At 43.3% G+C, this 14,094-nt stretch overlaps 1 long non-coding RNA gene across 1 annotated transcript; it reads left to right on the forward strand.

Annotated features, from left to right (window-relative positions):
* Positions 1 to 2,712: 2,712 nt before the first annotated feature.
* Positions 2,713 to 11,076, forward strand: LOC309800610. The gene is made up of 4 exons (XR_014293482.1): positions 2,713 to 2,786; positions 3,242 to 3,272; positions 7,827 to 7,892; positions 11,029 to 11,076. It is a non-coding gene; the product is annotated as an uncharacterized lncRNA (long non-coding RNA).
* Positions 11,077 to 14,094: the final 3,018 nt, after the last annotated feature.

A 14,094-nucleotide genomic window follows, 5' to 3' on the forward strand; every position in this document is an offset into this window, starting at 1 on the left:
TATAATTTATTTAACTCAATTAATGATTAACTCATAGTATTAAAATAAAACAAATAAAATATCCAATTACTCAGTCACATTAGTCACATTTTAAATGTATCCATAAGACTTGTAAATTCATGTTCGTGTTTCTACAGATTCGACTCTGGATAGCATTTGTGGCCGTGATAAGGAAAAGGATACAGGTAGGAACAACACTTAGGTAGGATCTAATGGCAGAGGGTTCCTGGAACTTTAGGGTTATATCTCCTGCTTTGGAGACTGAGGAAGGTGGATATGAAATCAGAAAGAAGAATAAAATATGTGTAGAGTTCGGACTTGTTTTTTTCATATTTTAATGATACAATAGAAAGCAATTGTGTCCTTAGACGTGACTGTGCTCTATAATCACATTTTCTTGATTTGCTCATCAAAAATGATCTTTTGCACATGAGCTGCTCTTTCTTGTGCTTGTCACTCCCTAATATGGAAGTTTGTTTTCTGGTTAGCACATGTAGGGTATTGTGCACAGGAGAGTTTGTTTTCTTTTGCATATTGACCCATGATGGACAGAACAAAACACTCATGGGTCAAAACACTCATGGGCCCTTGAAACTTGAGACCAAGTTCTTCTAGAAAGGGTGAAGTGGTGGATGAGAAGTGAACTGTCTCCCTCTGCACTTTCAGGACTTGTGGCTCCACCTCATGTTTTGTCCTCACTGTTAGTTCCTCTTGTAAAGGACAGTCCCAGAGATGGATGAGTCACAGAACACATGCTCTGGGAACACTGCATGTGCTCAGTCTCCTTGAGCTCATCTCAGCCTCTCCATTTCCCCAAGGCTGATGTGCTGACATGCTTCCATTTGAGAGGGGTCCACGTCCAGCTGCCCCTAAAGACCCTTCATGGCCGGCAGGAATTCTAGAGGACAGTGTGAAGGTGCTGCTGGGCTATTTCACACACTTGCTTTCAAAGCCCTGCTGACCTGGTCTCCTGGGGTTGACCAGGCCCAGGACAGAGACTCAGGGCAGCAGGACCCAGGGTCACTGCTCTTCTTACAACCCACTGCTCCTTCCAGACAGCCCTGCTCTTGCTCCCCACCCCACAGTCCTGCCTACCCTCTGACCTTTCCTCAGGCCTGCCTTGGTCTTATCCTTCCCAGTTCTTCCAAGGCTGGGGTATACCCAGGCAGGTGCTCTGTGTTTATGAGGCTTCCTCTGCTGTAGAATTTTGTTTCAGTTTTCCAGATTAAGGGAATTGGGACAAGTTACTTTGAACTCTAATATTGCTTTCATCCGCTCTAAGGGGCTAAGATACTTACGGAGTTCTTTTGAAGTACCTAAGGTTAGCTCAGGCAAAGAACCCTTACTTGTTTTGTGAAGTTGGTTGCATGTTCTTCCCTCAACACAGCTGTTGCCCAGATTTGGTTAATATTCCTTTTCCTCAGAAGGAGATGGTGCAGAGATAAATGTTCTAAGCTCTTGATCTCCTAAGTGGAAAAGCCAAACTGAGAACCCAGGGGTTGGTCCCAATATGGATGCTCTGGATACCTGACCTGCACTTACAACTCAGCCAAGGGATCCTCAGTCATGGAGCAAGGGAGTCCCTGCATTCGTATCCTTGGCTGGAAGTCCTAGCATCTACAAAGGTCCAGACCTTGCCCATCAGGTGGCCTTAATGATCACAGAATCCAGGGCAGCTATGGGTGGACTTATCAGTTGACTTTGGCACAGTCATTAATGTGAAATTCACCTCAAGACCTGCATTCTCCTGGTCAGCTACAGATTCTGAGAGGTTTGAGACACCATGTACACAGTACAGGTCATATCTGTCAGTGCTGGTGTCATTGCTTAAACAAGGCCAAAAGCAGATAAGAATCAGTGAGCTATTTATTGTATTGGATAACATTACCATAAGCCATAGAATTGGTCAATTCCTGTGGCCCACACCCAAGGACTCAAAGTGGAACCTGACTGTTAGCCTGTACACTTCTCCTGCACAGCTGGGTTAGAGACAGGCTGTGCTGAGTCCGGGCTCCCTCTTCATAACAAAGTGTCCCACTTATGGAACAGCTCCCTAGAGTATGGACAGCCGCTGACTCAGTGGGCATACGTACATTGTATAGCAAACAAAGACTGGGAGAAAAATATGATACGATTGATAGTGGCTGTATCTAAAGGGTAGGATTTCAGTTTTGTCAAATCTTGTGTATTTGATTTTCTTTAAGACAAGTGATTAGTGAATAAATGTAGCATATTTTGTCTAGGATTGAATTCAGTCCTTTAATGGAGGTTGCTGTTAATCAAGTATAAAATATCATACAACAGAAGTCATGATAAATGCAGTAGCTGGCATTGTGGATGCTGGGGAAAGAGTGATCTGGGAAAAATCAAGAGACAGTGGCAATTTAGCAGAAGCTCAAAAGAGGCAGGATGGGTCATGGGTCTCTGTCATTGAAACAGAGCATGCATTTTAATGTTTACCATTTTTTAGATCGACCCTTCCCTTCTGATTAGGCTCCCTTTAGCTACAAAGCCAAAGCTCTGTTTTCATTTCCTTCCTCTTGTCCTTTACCTTCCTTCATCCCCCAAAGAGGATGGCCCAACACCAGCTCAGCCCACACTTACTAACCTCCCACATCCATACACACCACCCCATGTCCTCATCGAGAAGAAAGGCCCTGAGTCATTCCTGAGCTGCATCACCAGTGTCCTGACAGTTACTCTGTGTCCCTCCAGCTCTCCCTGATGATGTGGCGGTAGACCTGCACCGTGATAGGACAGAAGAAAAGCCTCCGAGGATCATCAAGGTAAGCTGGATTTTTTCTGGTCTGAGATCGAAATATTGCTTTATTTCTCTTTCAATAGATTTAAGTTATGAATATTTGAGGGTATTCCTTCCAGATACATACAATTCCCTTGGTTGGGAGAATGTGGAGTGAGAGTCTATTACCAACTCATGGTGCCTGATTCCTCAGGACATTAAAATTGACAGCATCCATTACAGCCTGTAGAGTACGGAGCTCTCTCTCCTGCAGCGATTTTTCCTCTAGGCAGAGAATTCTGTAATTTCCAACCTAAATGGACTTGGAAGTTCCATCCTCCTAGAAAAGTTCTTGCCTTTCAGCCTGAGTAGGTTTGCTCTGATAACCCTTGCTGGGTTCCCTGGACCACTGTTTCTTATCAGGTTTTCTACTGTCAGCAAATGAACAAAAGACCTGAGCATCACTGTTATCTTATCCTCATAGTGTTTTCTCTTCTGTAGTTGCAGGTGGCCTTCACAGAACGTGAAAACGGTATGTATTCTGGAATCAGTCACTTGGGGAGGAAGAACTTTGAAGATGAGAAAGTGGGACATTCTTGCTGGTTTTAGTGTAGAGGGCAAACTGATTCCAAATTTGTGCTGGGAATGAGAGTAGGGGTCCTGGTGATAGAAAGAGATTTACAAGTAATGTGACCAGTTACTATAGTCCCAGGAAGAAGCTGTATTATGGTTAGGTGGTGTAAGTTTGTGTGCATGAGAAAGGGTGTGTCTGTATGTGAAATGAGTGGTATGATTCTGTGTGTGTATGTGAACATTTTGTGTTGTGTTTCCCTTGACTTATGTTCCCATAAACATCACTGTTCCTGGTGCCATCTTTCTAAAAAATATTCCCATCAACTCTGCATCATGAATGGGTATGGATATAAAAGTAAATAAACTGTACACTTTCAGGGTGTGCATTGATTTTATACCAAGTGAGCCTCATTTAACCTGGAAAACAAATCCTATCACCACCCAGGCAAATGTTTACTGGATTCTTTTTTTTTTTCTTTTGGCTGTGTTGGGTCTTCGTTGCACTGTGCGGGCTTCTCATTTCGGTGGCTACTGTTGTTCCAGACCATGGGCTCTAAGTGCATGGGCTACAAAATTTGTGGCACGTGGGCTCAGTAGTTGTGATTTTCAGGGTCTAGAGCACAGGCTTAGTAGTTGTGGTGCACGGGTTTAGTTGCTCCATGGCTGGATTCTTAGTGAACAAAACTGGGTTTCAGCATGCCTACTACTGGGCCAATTACAACTTCATTTAATAAGAAATCTCATCTTTTAGTACGTCTCATAACATTCTGAATGGTTATGATACATCTCTCTGCCACGTCCCTCATTCTAACTGTTTCCTATTAGAGCCTCAGGAGGAGTCCTCCCCCCTTACCTGAAGCACCTAGTGGTAGGCAGGACTCCTTCTTTTTGCAGGGAGCCCATGATTGTACCCACATGCCACACCCAGTTCTGGAGGAGTCCGAGAAAGAAGGAGCCTCCAGGAGTAGATGGAGGAAATTCACTCCACCTTTCTCCTTTGAGGCTAATATTCACTATCGGATTCTCTGCTAAGGAAACGCAATGTCCTTCTCCTGTAGAAAGTCTGTCTTCCATCACTTGTGCCGGCCCTGTTTCTGTGTGCTGGGCAAGAAACACTGCATACAGTGAAGACAGAACCAAGATATCTACCCCAAGGATTGAGCACAGGGTGGACACTGGCTCCCTTCCCAGGAGGGCGGACAGGAGGTTGTGCTTTGCAAGGTGGGACAGAGAAATCACACAGTGTGACAAGAGGATCTCCACTCATGTTGCTGTGCAAACTGCCAGATGATGTATGTTCTTGGTATTTTCTGAAGGCTTTTGCAAGCAAACAAGTCTGAGAGTAAAGTCAATTAAAACATGGAAAGTTATACTTAAAAATTTTTTTCGATAGTGAGTCCTTTGAGAAATACATACTTTAATAGAATATGATTGCCTTATATGTGTCAATATTTTCCCCACCAAAGAAAAAACTGAAAATGCTTGATTGTAAAATGTCACTTGTTTAACCATGAGACTGTCCTTGAGTAAAGTTGTTCTAGAAATCCTCAATCCCTAGGTCGTAGTTACCTGATGGTGCTGAGGGGAACCCTGGTATGCGATTCAGTGCCTGCTACTCACAGGGAGGCTCTTAAGAACTCAGAGACCCGCCCAGTGGACCCCACGTGTGAGGACAGGATTGCCGCCTCGGGCTGCACTTGAAGAGGGAAATGCTTTAGAGAAGTGGAAGGAGATACTTTAAGGACACCTGAGCCATGGGGAGTCAGGTGTGGTTGGTTTAGAGATCAAGGAAAAGTGTACACCAGAGCACAGCCTGGGCCACACTTAGGATGCTATTGGCACTTCTAGTTGAATGGGGAAGAGAAAGGACATCCCCCTCCTGCTGGAGTGAACTCTGGAGAGATGTCTTCTTTAAAGCCTGGGGAGAGGAGCTTCTCTCCCATTATCTCCTGATACCTGTGTACATTCGAGACCCTTCCTCCTTTCTTCTTTCCCTCTGTTGACTCCCTTTCCTTATTTTTCTTCTTTTTTCCCCTTTTTCCACTTGGTATTTATTTTACATATGTATATTTTATTGTTGTAAAAGTACACATACGATGAAATCCAACGTCTTAACATGTTTTGAAATGTCCAGGCAGTCCTGTTGACTACATGCACCTTGTTGAACAGCATGTGTCTAGAACTTTTCCATTTTGAAATAACACATTCTAACCATTGAACAGAGACTCCCCATGTCAACCTCCTGCCAGCTCTTGGAACCACCCTTCTACACTCTGCTTCTAAGAGTTTTCTTTCAGTTTTTGACCTTCCGTGACTGGCTTATTTCACTCTTACAAATGTCCTCCAAGTTCTTTCGTGTTGCTCCAAATAGCAGGATTTCCTTCTTTTTCAAAGACTGAATGGCATTCCACTCTATGTATACACCACATTTTCTTTATTAATTCATCTTCCCATGGACACTAGGCAGTTTTCCTATGTTGTGTATTGTGTATAATGCTGCCATGGACATGAGATTGTAGATATCTCTTGGATATTCTTGTTTTATCTCCTTTGTATATAAACCTAAATGAGTGACTGCTGGATTTTATGAGAGTTCTCTTAATAATTTTTGGGGGACATCCATTCTGTTTTCCATAATGGCTACACCATTTTACATTACTACAGGGTACAAAACAGGGTACAGGAGTTCCACTTCTTCACATCTCTGCCAGCATCCATTAATTTTCTTTCTTTCTTTTTTTTTTTTTTTTTTTTTTGCAGTACATGTGTCTCTCATTGTTGTGGGCTCTCCCGTTGCGGAGCGCAGGCTCCAAACACACAGGCTCAGCGGCCATGGCTCATGGGACAAGCTGCTCAGCGGCATGTGGGATCCTCCCAGACCTGGGCACGAACATGTGTCCCCTGCATCGGCAGGCGGACTCTCATCCACTGTGCCAGCAGGGAAGCCCTAATTGCCTTTTTATAATACACAACCTAACAGGTGTGAGTGATATCTCCCTGTGGCTTGATTTCCATTTCCCTGATGCTTAGCGAGGTTGAGCAAATTTTCATATGTAGATTGACCACTTGTATGTCTTTATGGAGAAATGTCTAGTGAAGCTTTTTACCCATTTTGAAACTCAGTTATTTGCCCGCTGTTTTTTTGAAATTGACTTGTAGTAGTTTCTTATATATTCTGGATATTGGTCCCTTATTCAGATACAAGGTTTACACATATTTCCTCCCATCCTATAGGTTGCCTTTTCATTCTGTTGATTATTGAAGAGACTATCCTTTCTTCACTTGGTAATCTTAGAACCTTGGCAAAGATCAGTTGGCCATATATATGTGCGTTTATTTGGGGTCTCTCTATTATATTTCATTGGTGTATATCACTATCTTGATCCCAGTAGCAGACTGTTTTGACTACTGTGGCATTGTTATGTGTTTTGAGTTCAGGAAGTGTTAATCTCCATCATTGCTGTTTTCTCTCAAGATTGTTTTATCTACTTGGGGGGTTCCATATGTATTTTAGAATTCTGTCCACTTCTATAATAATGACATGGAATTTTCTGGGTTGTTGTGATATATGTGTACATCACTTTATGTAGTATAGAAATGCCAACAGTATTTAATAATCCAGTCTATGAACATGGTATGTCATTCCAATTACTTGTCTGTTCTTTAATTTCTTTCTAGAGTGTCCTGTAGTTTTCAGTATACAAATTTTCACCTCCTACGGGGCCTTTTCCACTGCCTTCCTCAGGCCTTCTAGAGTCAGGATTGAGAAGGATGGACTCATGGAGAGAGTGAAATCCCTCCCTCCCCCTGCACCTACTCTCTGATAATGTCTAATACAGGTGTACTGGGCCATGCCCTTCACCTCTGTCTACAAGTGGGCCCCTTGCTGGGAATTCCTCTTGGATCTAAGTGTTGACTGTACTATTTCAGTGTCCACAAGGACCCTCCCAATGCCTGGTGTGGGTTCAAGAGCCCAAGATATACCTACATACGAAGGATCAGATCAGGCCATCAAATTTTCTGCAGTAAAGAACAACCAGGGGAAGGGTGGCTGGTTGCCTCTTTCTCATCTTTGGATTTCTTACAGCTGAGCTTTCCAGTGTGGTAGTCACGAACCAAATGTGTCTATTTATAATTAATTTAGTTCAAAGAATAATTAACTCATTCTATTAAAAAATGCAAAAAACACACAATTGCTTGGTCACACTAGCCATGTTTGAAGTGTGTCTGTACCATCTGGAATTTCAGGTTGGTAAGGTTGACGGTGAAAGCTATAAATGGGTCTATAGAAGTGAGGGGTCGAAAGGTGATTTTCTCAGCATCTCTCCCTCATTTGAAATTTTCAACTGTGATCAATATCTTATTGAAGGACTCTGTCTGCACAGAGCACAGATGAGGTCTGAGAACCTGGAGGGAAGACCAGGGTGATGCTGTGTGAGCCAGCAAGTCGAGTAGGAGAAATGGGTGGGTCAACTTGTATAATAACTTTATGCTCATGGTTGTGTTTGTACAGAATGGATCTTGGAGAGCATACATAGCACTGATGCTGATGACGATTCACATAGCGAACAACTCTCAGGTAGGATATAAAGCGAAACAATTCCTAGAACACTTGGGTTCCACCCGGTTCTTTAGAAACTAAGGAAGGTGGATATGAAATCAGGGAGAAGAAGAAAATATGTGTAGGATTCTGATTTGCTCTTTCCAAATTTTAATGATATAATAGAGTTATTGTGTCCATGTCCTTTGACTGTACTGTGCTTATAGTCATCTTTTCTTGCTTTGCCATTCAGAAATTTGCTTTCTCACAAGACTACTCTTTCATTGCTTTTTCACTGTCAAAGATGAAAGGTTCGTTTCTGTTTGGTACCTGTAGAGTATTTTGCACCAGGATTTTGGTTTCAGTTTTACATTCACGTATGATGGCCATATCCTAGTGGGAACAAAAGTCTCATAGTCACCGGACACTAGAGAATAAATTCTTATAGTGAGTGTCAGGTGGTTGATGAGACTTGAACTCTCTCCCTCTACACGTTCAGGACTTGTAGCTTCATCTTACTTTTGTCCTCACTGTTTATTCCTCATGGAATGCGCGCTCCCAGAGGTGGATGAGTCACAGAACACATACTTTGGAATCAATGCGTGTGCTCAGTCTCCTCATTTCAGCCTCAGCACCTCCCAAGGCTGATGTGCAGACATTTTTCCATTTGAGAGGCCTCCACGTCCAGCTGATCCTAAAGACCCTTCATGGCTGGCAGGCATTCTAGAGGACTCTGTGAAGGGGTTGCTGGGCTTGCTATACACACTGGCTCTCACAGACCTGCAAACCTGGTCTCCTGAAATTCACCAGGCCCAGGAGAGAGACTCAGGGCAGCAGGACCCAGGGTCACTGCTCTTCTTGCAACCCACTGCTCCATCCGGACAGCCCTGCCCCTGCTCCCCACACCCCAGTCCTGCCTACGCTCTGACCTTACCTCAGGCCTGCCTTGGTCTTATCCTTCCCAGTTCTTCCAAGGCTTGTGTAAACCCTGGCAGGTGCTGTGTGTTTAGGAGGCTTCCCCTGCTGTAGAACTTTTGTTTCAGTATTCCAGACTAAGGGAATTGGTTCAAGTTACTTTTAACTCTAATATTGCTTTCATCCTCTCTAAGGGGCTAAGAGACTTATGGAGTTGTTTTGAAGTACCTAAGGTTAGCTCAGGCACAGGACCCTTACTTGTTTTGTGAAGTTGGTTGCATATCTAGGCTATTGTGGAGAATGCTGCAATGAACTTAAGTTCATCTCATTGTGATACTGATTTAATTTCCTTTGGATATATACCCAGAACTGTGATTGCTGAATCATATGATATTTCTGTTTATAATTTTATAAGGAACCCCCGTACTGTTTTTCATAAGAGCTGCACTATTTTACATTCCCACCAGCAGTGTACAAAGTTTCCAATTCCCTACATCTTTGCCTTAAGCTGTTAATTTTTTTCTTTATAATACACAGCCTAACAGGTGTGAGGTGTTCATTTTCCTTGCCCTGATGATTAGTGAAGCTGTGAACCTTTTCCTATATTTGTTAGCCATTTGTATGTCTTTTTCAGGAAATGTCTTATTTAAGTCTTTGCACATTTCTGAACCCAGTTATTTGCCCTTTTTAATTTTTTAATGTATTTTGCATTTGAATTGTAGTGTTTTTCTTAGATGTTTTGGACATTTGCTCCTTTTCTGATATATGTTTGTAATCTTTCTGTAAGTTATATTTTCATCCTATTGACTGTTGAAAAAACTATACTTTCCCTATTTGTTGTCTTAGAAGCTTGGTGAATTTCATTTGGCCATGTATCTATGAGTTTTCTTGGGGGTTATTTATTCTGGTCTTTAGGCCTATGTATCTGTTTCTATGTCCATACCGTACAGTTTTGATTCCTGTGGCTTTGTAATGTGTTTTGAAGTCAGGAAGTGAGAAGCCTCCATCTATGTTCTTTGTTCTCAGGATTGGTTTGTCTGTTAGGATTCCTTAGTGGTTCCATATGTATTTTAGGATTTTTTTTCTTTTACTTTGAAAATGACATTGGGATTTTTATATGTATTACAATGAATTACTACTTACCTTCGTGTAGTGTAGAAATGTCAACAATAATATGTCTCCAGTCTATGAATATGCTATGTCATTTCAATTATTTTTTCCCTGTTTAATTCTTTCAGCAGTGGTTTGTAGTTTTCAGTGTACAGGCCATTTACCTTCTAAGGGCATTTTGTCCCTTCCTTCCCTGGATTTTTCAGAGGCAGTGGTGAGAAGGATGGCCTCATGATGTGAGTGAATGTCCCTCCCTCCCTTCTGCACCTGCTCGCTGATTATGTCTAGCACAGGTGCACTGGGCCATGCTCATTACCTCTCCCCTCAAGTGGAACACCTGTCGGGAATTCCTCTAGGATCTGGGTGTTGACACTACTGTTTCAGTGTCCCCAAGGTCTCATGAGTGCCTGGCAAGTGTGCATGAGCCTAGGAAACACCTACAAAGGAATCATCAAATGTGGCCAGCAAACTGCCCTGCAGAAGGTGTTGGGCTGCACCTCTCACGCCTGCAAGCCCTGTACTTGCTCAGCCTCAGGGCTAAGGAAAGAGCCCGGAGTCAGGGACAGAGACATTCATGGTTTAATAGATGGGAGATCTTTCACGTCTTAAGCAAAGTGGTCCTGGAGAGACATCCCACTGTAGATAGGCGATGGCAGGCAGAACGCAGCAGCAGCAGTAGCAGCATTCTTCTCTCTGGGCGGAATAGGCAGGCTACCAGTTAAAGGGGGGATTGATAGCAGATGGGCTCATCGGTTACCAGGGAAACCAGCAGAGGGACACATCCCTCTTACCCCTTTGGCTAAGTACCTTCACGGGGCAGAGGTTTTACCTTCATTAAACCATCAGCAAATAGTCAACTTTAATTGATACAACATACAGAGGTGAATAAACAGGGGAGTGGTGGTAACATTCTCCATATATTATATATATATATATACATTTATATGGAGAGAGAGAGAGAGAGAGAGGGATGTGTATTACAATGTGGTAGCCACTAGCTAGATGTGCCTGTTACAATTTATTTAATTCAGTCAATGATTATCTTAGTGTATTAAAATAAAACAAAATAAAATAACCAATTACTCAGTCACATTAGTCACATTTTAAATGTATCCATAAGACTTGTACATTCGTATTCGTGTTTCTACAGAATCGACTCTGGATAGCATTTGTGGCTGTGATGAGGAAAAGGATACAGGTAGGAACAACACTTAGGTAGGATCTAATGGCAGAGGGTTCCTGGAACTTTAGGGTTAAATCTCCTCCTTTGGAGACTGAGGAAAGTGGATATGAAATCAGAAAGAAGAATGAAATATGTGTAGAGTTCTGACTTTTTTTTCATATTTTAAGGATACAATAGAGAGAAATTGTGTCCTTAGACGTGACTGTGCTCTATAATCACCTTTTCTTGATTTGCTCATCAAAAATGATCTTTTGCACATGAGCTGCTCTTTCTTGTGCTTGTCACTGCCTAATATGGAAGTTTGTGTTCTGGTTAGCAAATGTAGGGTATTGTGCACAGGAGAGTTTGTTTTCCTTTGCATATTGACCTATGATGGACAGAACCTGTGGGTCAAAACTCTCATGGGCCCTTGAAACTTGAGACCAAGTTCTTCTAGAAAGGGTGAGGTGGTGGATGAGAAGTGAACTGTCTCCCTCTGCACTTTCAGGACTTGTGGCTTCACCTCATGTAGTGTCCTCACTGTTAGTTCCTCTTGTAAAGGACAGTCCCAGAGATGGATGAGTCACAGAACACGTGTTCTGGGATCACTGCATTTGCTCAGTCTCCTTCAGCTCATCTCAGCCTCTGCACTTCCCGAAGGCTGATGTGCTGACATGCTTCCATTTGAGAGGGGTCCACGTCCAGCTGCCCCTAGAGAACCTCCATGGGCGGCAGAAATTCTAGAGGGCTGTGTGAAGGGGCTGCTGGGCTTCTTCACACACTTGCTTTCACAGCCCTGCTGACCTGGTCTCCTGGGGTTCACCAGGCCCAGGACAGAGACTTAGGGCAGCAGGACCCAGGGTCACTGCTCTTCTTACAACCCACTTCTCCGTCCAGACAGCCCTGCCCCTGCTTCTCACACCCCAGTCCTGCCTACCCTCTGACCTTTCCTCAGGCCTGCCTTGGTCTTATTCTTCCCAGTTCTTCCAAGGCTGGGGTAAACCCTGGCAGGTGCTGTGTGTTTAGGAGGCTTCCCCTGCTGTGGAACTTTTTTTTCAGTATTCCAGACTAAGGGTATTGGGACAAGTTACTTTTAACTCAAATATTGCTTTCATCCCCTCTAAGGGGCTAAGAGACGTACGGAGTTGTTTTGAAGTACCTAAGGTTAGCTCAGGCACATGACCCTTACTTGTTTTCTGAAGTTGATTGCATGTTCGTCCCTCAACACAGCTGTTGCCCAGATTTGGTTAATATTTCTTTTCCTCGATAGGAGATGGTGCAGAGATAAATGTTCTAAGCTCTTGACCTCCTAAGGAGAACAGCCAAACTGAGAACCCAGGGGTGGGTCCCAATGTGGGTGCTCTGGATCCCTGACCTGCACTTACCACTCAGCCAAGGGATCCTCAGTCATGGAGCAAGGGAGTCCCTGCATCCGTATCCTTGGCTGGAAGTCCTAGCATCTCCAAAGGTCCAGACCTTGCCCATCAGGTGGCCTTAGTGGTCACAGAATCCAGGGCAGCTATGGGTGGACTTATCAGTTGACTTTGGCACAGTCATTAAGGTGAAATTCACCTCAAGACCTGCATTCTCCTGGTCAGCTCACTGATTCTGAGAGGTGTGAGACCCCATGTATACAGTACAGGTCATATCTGTCAGTGCTGGTGTCATTGCTTAAAAAAGGCCAAAAGCAGATAAGAATCAGGGAGCTATTTTATTGTATTGGATAACATTACCATAAGCTTTAGAATTGGTCAATTCCTGTAGTCCACACCCAAGGACTCAAAGTGGAACCTGACTGTTAGCCTATACACTTCTCCTGCACAGCTGGGTTAGAGACAGGCTGTGCTCAGTCTGGGCTCCGTCTTCATAACGAAGTGTCCCACTTATGGAACAGCTCCCTAGAGTACGGACAGCCCCTGACTCAGTGGGCATACGTACATTGTATTGAAAACAAAGACTGGGAGAAAAATATGATAGGATTGATACTGGTTGTATCTAAATGGTAGGATTTCAGTTTTGTCAAATCTTGTGTATTTGATTTTCTTTAAGACAAGAGATTAGTGAATAAATATAGCATATTTTGTCTAGGATTGTATTCACTCCTTTAATAGAGGTTGCTGTTAATCAAGTATATAATATACAACAGAAGACATGATAAATGCAGTAGCTGGCATTGTGGATGCTGGGGGAAGAGTGATCTGGGAAACATCAAGCGACAGTGGCAATTTAGCAGAAGCTCAAAACAGGCAGGATGGGTCATGTGTCTCTGTAATTGAAACAGAGCATGCATTTTAGTGTTTACAATTTCTTAGATCGACCCTTCCCTTCTGATTAGGATTCCCTTAGCTTCAAAGCCAAATCTCTGTTTTCATTTCCTTCCTCTTGTCCTTTGCCTTCCTTCTTCCCCAAAGGGGATGGCCCATCACCAGCTCAGCGCACACTTACTAACCTCCCACATCCATACACACCACCCCATGTCCTCATCGAGAAGAAAGACCCTGAGTAATTCCTGAGCAGCATCACCAGTGTCCTGACAGTTACTCTCTGTCCCTCCAGCTCTCCCTGAGGATGTGGCGGATGACATGCACCGTGATAGGACAGAAGAAAAGCCTCCGTGTATCCCCAAGGTAAGCTGGATTTCTTCTGGTCTGAGATAGAAATATGGCTTTATTTCTCTTTCAATAGAATTAAGTTATGAATATTTGAGGGTATTCATTCCAGATACATACAATTCCCTTGATTGGGAGAATGTGGAGTGAGAGTCTATTACCAACTCATGGTGCCTGATTCCACAGGACATTAAAATTGACAGCATCCATTACAGCCTGTAGAGTACAGAGCTCTCTCTCCTGCAGCGATTTTTCCTCTAGGAAAAGAATTCTGTAATTTCCAACCTAAATGGACTTGGAAGTTCCATCCTCCTAGCAAAGTTCTTGCCTTTCAGCCTGAGTAGGTTTGCTCTGATAACCCTTGCTGGGTTCCCTGGACCACTGTTTCTTATGAGGTTTTCTACTGTCAGCAAATGAACAAAAGACCTGAGCATCACTGTGATCT

Source organism: Mesoplodon mirus (assembly GCF_964341445.2).
Source record: "Mesoplodon mirus genome assembly, chromosome: 3".
NCBI classification, from domain to species: Eukaryota; Metazoa; Chordata; class Mammalia; order Artiodactyla; family Ziphiidae; genus Mesoplodon; species Mesoplodon mirus.